This window comes from Belonocnema kinseyi, chromosome 6 (assembly GCF_010883055.1).
Source record: "Belonocnema kinseyi isolate 2016_QV_RU_SX_M_011 chromosome 6, B_treatae_v1, whole genome shotgun sequence".
Taxonomy (NCBI): domain Eukaryota; kingdom Metazoa; phylum Arthropoda; class Insecta; order Hymenoptera; family Cynipidae; genus Belonocnema; species Belonocnema kinseyi.
In genome coordinates this window covers 14098904-14113381 of record NC_046662.1, presented here as the reverse complement: position 1 = coordinate 14113381, position 14478 = coordinate 14098904, and the positions used below count along the sequence as shown (strand labels likewise).

The window sequence follows — 14478 nt, the reverse complement described above, 5'->3', positions numbered from 1 at the left end:
AAATGAGCAATTTTTTCGAAAATTCGTGTTTTCTTTGACTGAAAATTAATTTTTTGATTGAAAATTTAACTATTCCAGTTGCTACTTTAACTTTTTTTTTGAAAATTTTTTTTTTTTTTTTTGAAAATCAATTTTTTACTGAAAATATAACTATTCAATATTTGGTTGAAAAATTATATTTGAAGTTAAAAATTTTGACTTTTGGTGGAAATTAGTCTTCTAGGTTGAAAATTAATAATCTTTTTGGTTTTAAGTTTAACTTTTCGAGTTGAAGATTCATCATTTTGGTTGAGAATTCGTCGCTTTGGTTGAAAATGAATCACCTATTCCATTTTTTTGTTAAAACTTTATCTTTTTTTAGTTTAAACTCCATCTTTTTGGTCGAAAATTAGTCTTTTTTAGTTAAAAATAAACTTTTTTTGTTAAAAATTATAAAAATGAATTTTCTATTCCATTTTTGGTAGGAACTTTATCTTTTTAGTTTAAAATTCAACTTTTTTGTTAAAAGTTCATCAATTTTTTTTTAATACCGTCTTTCCTGGTAGAAAATTAACCTGTTATAAAAATAAATTTGTTTTGTTTTTGTATGGAAAACATTGTCTTTAACTGAAAATTTATCTATTACATTTTTGGTTAAAAACTGATATTTTTTATTAACAAATTCATCTATTTGTTTGAAAATTGATCTTTTTTTTAAATTCCACTTTTTGATTGAGAAATAATTTTTTTTTAAAAAACCTCTTTTTTGTAGAAAATTCATCTTTTTGGTTGAAAATTCATCAAACTTTTTGAAAATCCAAATCTTTAGTAAAAAAGTTAGGAATTTAAAGTGGCTTAAATTGAATTTAATATAATATCCACATTATTTTACATAAATATTTAATAATATCTTGTAATATTAATTAAATTCTTAAACACTAAAACAACAAACATTATTGATAATAAATTCGCGAAAAATTAATAATTAATAATTGTTAACAATTTATCTTTTTTCTTGAATATTTAAAAATTCAGTTCAATTTATTCTTAGGTTTTTACCTATTTTGTTTCTTTAAGTTTTTATAATTTTAACTGAGAATTCAATTATTTGGTTAAAATTCGAACTACATTGTTCAAAATTTAGATTTTTGGTTAAAGATTCATCATATTAGTTGAAAATTGCCTTTCTTCCAATTTTAACGGTTTTACAGAAAAGCATTTTCTTCGCTTGGCAAACATTTTGGTTGATTTTTTTTATTTCTTGGTGTAGTTTGTTGAAAATTGGGCTTTTTGGTACAAAAAGCAATTGAATGAAAATGTTTGTTCTTCCTGAAATACAAAATATTTTTTACTTTAAAATTCAACTAGTTTCTTTTGCTTAAAAGTTCAAATATTTTGTTAAAACTTATATTTATTATCTATGAATGTAACTCTTTTTTTATTTAAAATTAAGGTTTCTTAGTTGTTCACAGTTAATTTTTAAATGTTGGTCGTAATGAAAAAAATTGAATTATTTTATTGGTAGCAGTGCAGAGAACATAACCTCTAAATGAGAATCACAAGAAGATCACGAAAACCAAAGTAAATCTGTGTTCCACATAATTTTTAAACTATTTCAGTTATTTAATTATATATACAATTAATTATAATTAAGTCTGGACCTCATTGGTTGTAAAAATGGAACTGGCGATAAAAAACAAATGTAAAATTTAAAAAAAACCGCGCGATCAAAAGCCAGTGCGACGCATGCGGAGTGCTGCCGGTTCCGACAATCGAAAACAAAGAAAAAAAAGTCAGTTTAAGTACAAGTGCCGGACTGCCGGGTCGCACAGGGCACAGGTCAGTGCAAAACAAGGAGACGCAGAGGAGGTACATCTGCAAAAAATGTTCAGGATGTCCAGTTTTTTTAAGGTAAGGTTTTTTTTTCACATATAGTTTCCATTATTCATTCAAAATGAAATTTTTTTATTGAAAATATTCAATTATTTTGCAGAAAATTCTTTTTTTTGCTTGAAAATTCAACGGTTTTGTTAAAAATTAATCAGTTTTGGTTTAGGATTGAACTATTTTGTAGAAAATTTCAATTTTTTCTTCAAATTCAAATAAAATCTAATATAATAAACCTTTTAAAAAGTTGGACAAATTACAAAAAGTTTGGTCGTTGAAAACTATGAATTTAAAACGAATAAAATAAAAAATCCAGTTTAAACGATTACAGTATGAAAATCTTTTAATTTAATGCAAAAAATATTCTCAAGGATCTTCAAATAAAGAAGAATATCATTCGTACGTTTATTATTGTCCTATGCCTTTGTCCTCTCAAGAGTTTTTGTAAACACTGTTTACGTTTTCTGCTTCTTGTCCTCCTTTTTTTTTTGATAGCTATGTACCAAACAGGCATCATTTCACATTGAAAACATTCCGAATTGGATGATTCAAATCCTCGTTTAAAACTCAATAATTTGAAAATATTTATCATATTAAATTTTATGTGAATTTAAAGCAAAAATTTAAATGTTCAAAAAATATTTAAATCCTCAATCAAAGCAGATTTATTTTTAACTAAAAATTTGAATTTTCAACCAAAATAAAATTTTCTGTCCGAGGAGAAAAAATTATTTTAAATTAATTGTTGAATTTCAACAATTTTAAATTTAAAAATTCCCGAATAATAAAACCCTCGAACATTTTATAATATTATTGTTTAAAAAAATCAATCCGATTTATTTATTAAAAATATAATCACACTGTTATCAAAGAAATTTGTTTAAAACTTTTTAAATTTTATTTAAAATAATAATTCTATACATATTGTATAAAAAATAAATTTAAATACGTGTACCTCAAACGAAAAAATATTTCCCTACATTTTCTCTGAAACAAACGAAATTTTCAAACAAACGTTGCAGAATTCAATTAAGTACTGATTTACCTCGAAATTTCTTTTTAAATCCATAATTCGATTTTTGAGAAATTTCTTTGTAACTTTTTTGAAAAATACTACGCATTTTTTTCAACAAGATTTTTCACCCAAAAATTGTTTTTTTCCAATTATTGCTATTTTAATTTTCAAACAATTTCAAAACAAATTTAAACATTTAAAAATGCTTTTGATAACAATATTTAATTATTGCATTTTTAATAAATAAATAGGATTTAATTGAGAAAAAAAATGTTTAATTACGTAAATTTGGAAATTTTTTTGTTCGGATATTGTATAATTTTGCAATCGTCAGAAATTTGCAAAATTTGGGAATTTTACAATGCTATATTGTGGTAAACTCTTCGATAATTTTATTATTCGGAAATTTTCTAAGAGGGATTTTTATATTTACACAATGTCAATAATTTTAAGTATTTTCCAAACATTTTCCAGATTTTAGGGAATTATTTATAAAAATTCTAAGAAAATTTCAAAAGAATCTAGATTATATTTTAAAAGATTTCAATAAGTTTTCAATTCAGTTAAATTATTAGAAGGGATTCGAAAGAATAAAAAAAATTTACAGTAATTTAAATAATCATAAAGAATTTGAAAAATTTCCAATAGATTCCAAAGGATTCAAAGTATTTTAGAGTATTTTAAAGATTCTAAGACATTTCCCCGTTATTTATGAAATGGTAAGAGATTTTCAAGGATTTGAGCAATTTTAGGACAGTTGAAAAATTGCAAGAAGTTTTCAAGAGATTTAAAAAGCTTCGGAGGATTTTAAAATATTTTAATATATTTTAAAAAATTCGAAGGGATTGAAAATTCTATTATTTTGGTAGAAATTTCACAATTTAGTACTATTTGTTAAAAAGTAAAACTTGAATTTTCAACTGCAAGTGATCAATTTTAACTAAAAAATAATTTGTTAAATATTTAGCTGAAAAAAACTAATTTGCAACAACAAAAAAACGAAAAAATTGTTCAGCTAAATAGCTTAACTTCCAATCGTGAATGATGAATTCTTAACCAAGGATTGAGTAGTTAAATATTTAAAAAAATTCATTTTTATCCAAAAACAAGTTACAACAAAATTATACAAAGTTACGAAAATATTACGAATTTGTAACGAAACAGCTAAAGAAAATTCATAACTATTTCGTAATGCGATCTGTTCCATTTTTTGGTTAAATATTAAACATTTTGTAATTGACCATTCATTTATGAATTGCTTTATAAATTTACAACTATTAATTATTTAAACAATTTTAATTTAAAAATTAAGAGTTTGCCCTTTTTTCTACACATAAATATATACCGGATTTTTTTTATTTTAAATTTAGTTTTCTGGAAATTTTTGTTTTAGAAATTAAGCCCTTAGTTCGAGAATTTTTAACAAATAATGTTTAAAATTATGTTAGATGCAAATTTTTCTAGATTTAACAACTTTGTTTTAAATATTGAAATCATTAGTTTGTTAAAATTTTTGTAATTTTAATTCTTATAAATTCAAAAATGAAATTTTTAGGATTTTGACAATAAAGCCTTTATGATTCTTCACATTTATTTGAAATTGAGTCTTTATAATTGTGCAATTCTAATTTGTAAAGTTTTAAATATTTAAGAATTAAAGAGAAGCGTTTGAATTGAAAGTTTTGAATGATTTGTGATCAAAACATTCAAAGTTGTTTGATTTTAAATTTAAATCGTTGAATGCTGCTGCAGCATTAAGGATATAATATATATATATATATATATATATATGTGTGTGTGTGTGTGTGTGTGTGCGCGTGTGTGTGTGTGTGTGTGTATGCGTGTGTGTAAATAATATTCAATATTAAAGGCGCTAGAAATTTAATAATTTAAATTTTTATAAATTAATGTGGCAAATGTTGATAGCCCTTCATGTTAAGTTATTAAACTTTCAATGTTTCAGTTTGGAGTAAACTGAATTTGAAAATTCTGATTTGAATTTATTTTCTGTTTGAAGGCGTATAAATTAAACTATTTCAAATTTTATGATTTCTTTTTTAGAAATGTGCAGTTTTAAATATTTTTTATTGTAGATAGTCTAATTTTGAAAGCTTTGAATTTTTACTTTAGGTCTGAAATTGTTTAATTTTGAATTTTAAACGTTTAAATTTTCAAATTATTCTGAATTAAATTCGTTAATTTCTTCTTCTTTTTTTTAATACTTAAAATACCACATTGCTTAGTTTTGAAGTTCGCAAATTAACAATTTAAAGAACGAACTATTTTTCAAAAGCTAATTTCACTATTTCTTTACTTTTTCTTAATAAATATTTTTGAACTTCTTTGCTAATTGGCTATAAATTGTCTGAATTTCTGATTAGGGGCTTTCCAAAATGATTAAAAATCATGTAAAAAAGATGGGCTTTTAGCAAAACAGCTGTATTTTCATCCAGATAGTTACATTTTCAACAAAAAAGATTAATGCTAAAAAAGTTATATAAATTTTACACAAAACAGTTGAATTTTCTACGAAAGCATTGAATTTTCAAGCCAAACAACTGAATTATCTGCAAAAGAGTTAAATTATTTAAAATACAGTTGCATTTTCATCAAAAATTGTAATAGTTTGTATTGAAACCAAATAAGATTTAATTTTATAATTAAAAACAGTTGAACACAATAAAAAAAGACAAATTTTCTATAAACGTTTGGAATCTTCATTTAAAACAGATTAATTTTCAATCAAATTATTTTCTATCAGACAATACTTATAGTTAACAAAATCATATATTTTCTACCAAATATGTAGCTAAATTTTAAACCGATCCGATTAATTTTCTACTAAAAAGACGATTTTTAGAAAAAATACATGAATTTTTAACCAAATGTGTAGTTGAATTTTCTAGTAAAAAAATATAAATTTTCAACAAAAATTGGAATAATCACATTTCCAGTTAAAAATTAAAGAGATTATTAAATTACAGGGAGAAATTGAGAAGAAAAAAACTGAAATTAATGAAAATGAACAATTTTACCAGTATACAGTCAATTTCTGAATTTGTTAATGAACATTATTTAAATAATAAATCATTATTGTAAATTTGCAAAGCATAGTAGGAAAAAGTGATTGGAAATACATTCTTTGTTGATTCCGTAAACAAATTTAGCCTATTCTTCGAAAAATCGGCCAAACTCTTAATTTGCTCATAAAAGTAGTTTAAATAATAATTCTCGAAAATTTGATTATTATAATTAATCGGAAAGCCGTTCTTAGTCGAATTTGTAAAAAACTGACCCTATTCGTTGAAAAATAGACAAATTCTGAATTGTTTTTACGAAATTTGTATAAATAATTAATAGTTCTTGTAAATTTAACAAATAACCAAGAAAAGAGTAATTGTTATTTTTAATTAATTATGTTTAAAAATGGAGCCTATTCGTAGAAAAAAAAATTACTTATAATTTTTCAATGGAAATTGTTTAAATAATTAATATTCTTGTAAATTTGCAAAGCATCATAGAAAAAAATCATCGAAACGATATTTTTAGTTAATTCTTTTAAAAAATTTGAGTTTTTTCGTAGGAAAAAGGCCAAACTCTTAATTTTTTAATCGAAATAGTTAAAAAAATTAACATTCTTGTAAACTTAAAACGCATCGTAGATCATCTAAAAGATATTCTTAACAATAGATTTTATATCAAATAGTTAAATTTTATACCATATTGTGAAATTTTTATGTCAAATAGACCATTTTTTATAGAAACATTTGAACTTTTACCACGAAAATATGCATTTTAACAAAACAGTTATTTTACAATAAATACATTGAATGTTCAACAAAATTGGTGAATTTTTAGTTAGAAAAAAATCATCTTCAACAAATAAAAGAAAAAAACAAAGTTACCACTGAAATTGTGAATCTTCTAACATAAAACAATCAACTTTTAAGAAAAGATGTTAATGGATTGAAAAAGATTTCAAACGATTTAAAATCTTTTAGGATATTTTAATTCCAAATGATTTTGAAATATTTTATGGTGTGCAACTTGATGAAAGCAACTAAGACAAATTTTTTATAAAATACGTGCATCCTTATCTAAAACAGATTATTTTTAAATAAAAAATTTAATTTTCAACCAGAAAAAATATTTAAAAAGCAGTTTAATTTTCTACCTGAAAATGTGAATTTTCAAACAAACAACTGTATGTCTATTTTGACACTTTCTTAAAAAATGTTGACACTATTTACAGTATTTTTTATTTCTGAAGTGAGCCCGAGGCCTGGGAATGTAATATCTGTTTTTTAAAATTATTTTTTAGATGTCATTGATATCAAATTGATTTGGAAAGTCTTCAAGAAATTTCTTCGATTGGTGAGTGTTTCTTTATTATATTTTGTCCTTTTATTTGCAGGGAAAATGTTCTATGAAACCAGGGTTTCTACTCACCTGGAAAACCTAGAATTTTCAGGACAATTTTATGTACCGGAAAGTGCTTGGAAATATCCGGGAATTTTATGAAGTCAGGGAATTTTTGAGAGTACTCTTAAAATTTGTTTAAATTGTCATATAAAATTAAATACATTTTTCTCAGTTTTAGAAGTAACTTGTATAATACTAGATTTAAACATACTTAAATCAAACTTCTTTTTAACCAGGACAAAAATACCAATTTTAAAAATAGAAAAACACATTTTAACAATATATTGTCCATTTTAGCACGGTTCACAATTTATAAAGCTACAATCGAAAATATAAAAATTCTCAATTGTTCCCGTCTCAACAATTTTATTTGAAAATCATCTTTTTTCTTTGAAATATCTGCTATAACATTATTCGTTGAGAATAAACCTATTTAGCAGAAAATTTAATTATTTTGGTGGGTAGCAAATCATTTTTTTTTAAATTCATCATTTTTGTTGAAAACTTACCACTGCTTTGTTGACTACTTGTTTTCGTTACAATTTTTTGTTAACTGAAAATATAATTATTAAAATTTGTCTGAAAAAGTAATTTTTTTTTATGTTAACATTTCAACTACTTCAGTAAAAGTTGAAAAAATTGGTAGAAAAATAATCTTTTTGAATGAAATTTCCTCTTATTTGGTTAAAACTGCAACTGTATTTTGTTGAAAATTAAGTTTTTCGTTGGAAATGTATATTTTCGGGTTGAAAATGCAACTGTATTATAAAAAATTCGCCTGTTGTCGTGAAATTCAACAAATTAGATGATTTTTTTCTTTGTTGACTGAAAAATGTTTATTTGCTGAAAATTCGTTTCTCTTTAGTTAGATAATTCTTATTTTAACCCTCATACGGCACACTGGTGTGAATTCGCACCCGAAGTTTTTTATTTTGTTGGCATTTACTCAAAGACAGCTGCAGCGGATTATCCCTATTTATATTAAATATTTAATATTAACATTGCAAACAAACCAATTCGCACCAGTGTACCGTTTACGTATGCTCGGTTGGAGTGTACCGTTGAGGGTTAATGTTAAAAATTTAACTGTTTTGTAGAAAATTCGTCTTGGTTGCAGATTTATAATTTTAGTTGAAAATTCATGTATGGTTGAAAATTGAAATTTGGTTAAGAATTCATCTTTTTAGGTAGGCAATTTAAATATTTGGTTAGAAATAAAATTTCTTGTTGGAAAATTTAATTTCTTTTTGTAATTCAACTCTTTGGTTTTAAAATTGAACTATTTTGTTGAAAATTCAAATTTTCGTGTTGAATATGTAATTCAGTTTTTTATAGTAGTAAATCCCAGTATTTGGTTTAATTGGCAAAAAATTCATTCTTTTGGCTTTAAAATTCAGTCGAAATTCAACCAATTTTAATAAAAAAAGGCTAATTACACACGGAAAATAACTTACTTTGATTATATGAAGAGCAAAAAATTATTTAATTAAAAAATGTCTTAAAATTGTTGTTAAGTTTGAAAAAATGAGAAACTTAAAAATGTTTTTTATTGTAGTATCGTGAATTTTTTACCGTGATAAAATCGAAAATTACCAAAGAACAGTTTTTTTTACCACAATCAGATTTTGCAGACGTATGCGAAGTTTCTCATATGAAACTATTTTCAGTTCCACCTGGAAAAATGAATTTTTCGTCTTGGAAAATCTGGAAAAGTACAGCATTCTTTGATTGTAGAAACCCTAGATACCCTTTTTTTATTATTTTCTATAATTTGTGGAAAATATATTTTATTCAGTTTTAATTATGTTTTTCGTATTATTATTATTTAATTGAACTGTACAATCGTGATTATTAATACCTTTAATAGGGTGGTCCAAAACAGATTTTTTTCTGATATGGTTCCCCTACATATTGTTTCTTTAGGTGTCGAAATGTACCCTGATTTTTCAGAGTTTTTCAAGATATATTTTTTTTGTCTCTTAAGCTCATTATCGCAAAAAATTTCTTATTTTATTTCAACTCCATTACTTTATTTTAGAGTTCAACCAACTTCCGATATAAGAACGGTTTCGGGAGTAGTAAAAAAATGTTTTTTTAGTTTTTTCCATTTTTTTTGTCTAATACATATAATAATTGAAACTTGAAGAGAAACTAAAAACACATCAATACGTACCAATTTAAGAGGAAAGTCCAAGTTTGTTCTCGCAAATCAAATTGTGTTCAAGTGATTTATATGCAATTAAATTTATAGTTGAAGGATTTTTTGGGAACCCTACAATTCAGACTTGACAGTTTAAAATTCTCAAAAAATTTATTTTTTGACAAAGTCGTATCTATGGAGTATAGAGGGTTTGAATTTTTACGTTAAGGGTTGGAGCCCAAATATCGGAGTGGGTATTTTCTGGGAGTCCAAAAAAAGTCCAAAAATATACCGTGATTAAATTACTAAAACATTAAAATTTTTTTAAGAGGGTTGATTTTAGAAGTTAACGGTTGTTTTGAGGAATTTTTTTTGCGGATTTCAAGAGCCTGAAAAAGCCCAGAATTCTAGTGGAATTGGATTTTTATTATTTAGTAATTTTAATAAGTGGAGGTGCTGGGTTAACGTAAGCTAGCACCTTCACAAGAAAATTTATTTTTTGAAACAATTAAAGGAGCCCAGCAATTTTAATTGGTACCGAAAAAAAGCCCAAAATTCTGAGCTACGAAAAATCCCAAAATTCGATTGTGGACGTGCTAGCTTAATAGACCTTCTTTAGACCATGGTCCCGCCAATTCGATGTTCAAATATGTTTGACTTGGAGTGAACCATGGACATAGGAATAAGAGGAGACTAGCCGCATGCTCCCTTACTATGGCGCGGGGATTGATCAGAAGTTACAGGATTGGGGGGGGGGGGGGGGGGGGGGGGGGGCATCTTGGATTTGCGAATTCTGCGAAGTAAATTTGAACAAGAAACACAGAAATGTTCATAAGCGATAAAAAAATCTTAATAATGAATGATATAAATGAAGTAGCAAATAAAAAATTAGAAAATAATGAATAAATATATGAAATATAAAATTGAATATTCAATATAAAGAAATAATATAAAAAGTATATAAAAATAAAAAATAAATTGGAATGTAATACATTATATCGAACTGTATAATGATAAGAAAAAACACATTTTTTCTTGCCGGAATACAATTATTTTAATAACGAAGTATTGCGATAAATACATACAATTGGAAAAATTGTGTAAAATATATACATTATTTACACATATTTTGCGTCATTTGCCTGAATTGATTTCAAATCATGCAGGCTGAACACGATTAGATACTATTTTTTTCTTAGAGTTTCGAGTATCTGAACTCTTAAAACTCGTGACGCATTTCATGAGAACATTTTCTGCAGAGAAGAAAAAATTTTTTTGGTACTTAAAAATTATTATTCACATATTGTGTGAAAACAAGATGGGATACGAAAGAAAAATTTACAGGAAATTTTGAAAGAAACGCAAGATAGAGAAAAGTGCAAAGTCTTTTCTTTAGATCATTTTAAAAGAAATAACTTAGCTTATTTGTCTTTTTTCGTATCTCGTCTTGTTTCCGGACAAAAAGTAAATTATCATTTTTCAGTAATGATTAGTCAGATAATGACAATAGTACCAACCTAAAACAAAATCAAGAAACAAATAAACGCCGGCCTTTTTGAGAAAATTGCGTTTCAAAATTTTCAGAAAAATCACCGCCATTTTTTCAGTTTTAAGAAATTCTACATTTTGTTGTAAAATTCGAAATAGAAGGTGAGAAGTACTATCCAAGTGCGAATTGCCTGACCTGAATATACGGTCCAGTGTTGGTCCAATTTTGGCAGCCAAAGGTCGGCGAAAGTTATTGGGCCAATGTCGGCATTTTAATCTGCCCAGTGTTGAGCCAGTGCTGGCAGCCTATATTGGCTTTTCATATATGCCGATCCTCCACCGATGATTGGCCCAGTATCAGCGCTTTATTGCGCCAAGTCTCACTTTTAGTGTGGGGAACCATGTTTTATTTAAATCAGCCCAATGTTGAGCCAGTGCTGGCAGTCTATATTGGCTTTTTATATTTGCCGGTCCTCCGCCGATGCTTGGCCCAGTATCAGCACTTTATTGCGCCAAGTCTCACTTTTAGAACTTAATAAAAAAATTTTACACGAACCATAAAAAAAAATTGTATTGAAAAATTGTCAAAGTTCACGATGAAATTTGTTAAGTTCTGTCATTAAAAATTTTAAATGTTTGTGAAAAATTACATTTACTGTCATTGCAAAAAGTTGTAAAGTAGGCTACAACGGAAAAAACGAAATATTACGCGAAGAAAAATTGTAATCGATTTAAATGATTTATTTAAAAATGATTGTATTCCCATTCCTGTTAACAGTTCGTGTTTTTTACATTTACACTACGTCGAAAAATAATAAATAATTAGAAAAAGAGAGCTTAGAATTTGATTCTTTAACTTTTCTGAACTGCAACTTTTGAGGACGGCTTTTTCACAGAGTTTCAACTTGTCGGTTTAGCGCAGTGGTTAGCACTCCCGACTACTAGGCGATAGATTTAGGTATATAGATGTACGTTCGATACCCCGTAGCGTTAGAAATTTTATTTACAATATAATGTTCAAAATGTGATATATGTATTCAATCTAAACAGGACCATTAATATTTATATTCAAAGTACTCGCAATCAATAAATGATTATTTTTTAAATACCTTTTTTGTCATATTCTTAGAACTCAGACTATAGCAGTATTGATACCCAATGTTGGGCCGACAATGGCGGCCAAGCCTTGGCTGCCAAATCAAAGCCATAGTTATCAATCCGGCAATGACGCAGGGATGGCAGCTAGGTTTGGTACAATACTGGTACCCAGTGTTGGGCCGACAATGGCAGCCAAACCTTGGTTGCCAAGTGCAGGCCATAGTTATTATTCCGTCATTAGCGCGATAATGGCAGCCGTGCTTCGGCAATGTGTTTGTCGACTATGGGCCAAGGTTGGGCCGTATGTGACTTCGTACTTGGCAGATTGAAAAAAGTATAATATCTATATCAGTTTAGAAATTACAGTATTTTAAATAAAAAATCAGAATTGTGTTATGAAATGCGTTCTAAAATTATGTCACACTGTTTTGTTAAGTGCAGTCCATTTTTATAAATTGCTGTCACCGGTTTATTTTATATTTAATATGTATTTAGTTTTATTTATTAAAAAATAAAAAAGGTTTCGTTTACTTACTTGTGAAACATATTCGTCACACCTTTTCTTCTTATTCTTTTTCCAGTGCAATTTTTGCAAATAGGAGCTGTACTGTTCACCATTTTCTCTAGTAATGATTTATCACAATTAAAAAATTGTTTACATTTGGAAATTCGAAAAAATAAATACAAACTTGTACAAAAAACAATTATAGCAGCTGTACCCAGTATATGTATACCTATACATACAATTTTTACTATTAAATATGGCGACCTTCCCCCCTGCGAATCAACCCCGCAACGAGGTGCCTAGTCCCCTCTTATTCCGATATCCATGGAGTGAACCGTGTTACGTCTCCAGCGCTGTTGTCGATTTGAAGAATTGTAGATTTCGATCTGTTTTATCCTGGATTCGTTGCCCACGTTGAGTGATAAAAATCAGTAACCGCGCGAACTGGTCGAGGTTGAAATAACAGACACAACACAATAATTTAGAGAAAAAATCAATAGTTTTTATTTAACTTCAATTTAAATATTGAAGATCCTTTAATGAAGATTAATTGTCCTATTCCGTCGCCGAGAACAGTTTGTTTACACAAATAAGATTTCGTTCCGGCTTGACATTTTTAGAGTTTTATTTAATTAAAACAATTTTAATTAAACGGGTTCTATTCTCACTTCACTTAAAATTTAGTTCGACTCAAGTTGACCACGGCGAACCGTACCGAATTACCGGAGTAAGTAAAGTTTTTTGTACTTGAATTTCGATTAACAATTCAAGAGAAAAATATTTTAAGTCCAATTTTCATAATTCAGAGAGCGAGTGTCGCAGATTTTTTATTTGAAATACAAACGGAGAGACGCAAATACCTGAGCTTTTTCTATGTTCTTGCATATATTTATAACCTCGGTTTTTACCAAGAAAGGGTGGGAATTGACCTTCTAGCCAATAGAATTGCTGACGTCACATAATTTAATGTTAAATTAAACAATCATGATGAGGTGCGTTAAGCGCCGCCCTTATATTTCAAGCTAAAATAATGAGATTCGAATTCTCAGAAACGCATTTTTACGATTCTCGTCGATTGACGTTTTTCCATCAAATCGCGTTATAGAACATAATTTACGGCGTCTGAGGGGCGCCTTGTCGCTTCAACCCTTTACATGGTACATCATTTATTTATGCTCGCGGTTGAGATCACACGCGTGGTAGTCGGAGATCGCGCGTGTCAAACCTATTTTGATTGATAGATCCATATATACATATGCATATATAGATCTGAGTGAACATAGCTATTTAAATGCTAACTTCTGATCCTTTACAACTAGCTATTAGAAGTTATTAATTCGAGGTACAAGGAGGAGTTGTCATGTAATTTCCTATTATCAATTATAATTAATAATTATTCTTTCTGATAATAACGATCTATTTAAATTTCTAAATATACTGAACGTCTTGTATCATTTGAATTATTTCAAATGTTTACCGCTCTTAAAACTGTTAAATGGTAAGTGCTCAGTAATAGGGTGCTAGCGCCCTGATATAATTGTTCTAAAACAGCGCATGCTGTTACAACAGACGCCCCTCACCATACTCACTGCATTGGCGCGAACGGAAGGGGAAGCCAACTGCTGCACTCGATTCAAGATGTCAGAAAGGTCGGGTGCCCTAGGGTGCCGAATCTGATTGGTTGACTTTTTTTTATTTTCGCCTGGCAGGACCATGCTTTGTTGGACCATGCTACAGGCATATCTATAGTACATTACTCCTATACCACTGGATTATACTGTAGTACATAATTCAGTTGTAAATTCGACGAGCGGATCATCGTACTGCCATTTGAATTGCTCATTTTCTCTTTGGAACCTTCTCCCATCGTTACCAGCCGAAAGAGGCCGGTCGTACCCGATCATGCACGGAGCCGAAAAGAGCCAGTTGGCGCGCAATTTAATT

General features: G+C 27.6%; 1 long non-coding RNA gene across 1 annotated transcript; it reads left to right on the top strand.

Annotated features, from left to right (window-relative positions):
* Positions 1-1778: 1778 nt before the first annotated feature.
* Positions 1779-7945, top strand: LOC117174776. Its single transcript, XR_004467359.1, has 2 exons — positions 1779-1890; positions 7203-7945. It is a non-coding gene; the product is annotated as an uncharacterized LOC117174776 (long non-coding RNA).
* The last annotated feature ends 6533 nt before the right edge of the window (positions 7946-14478 follow it).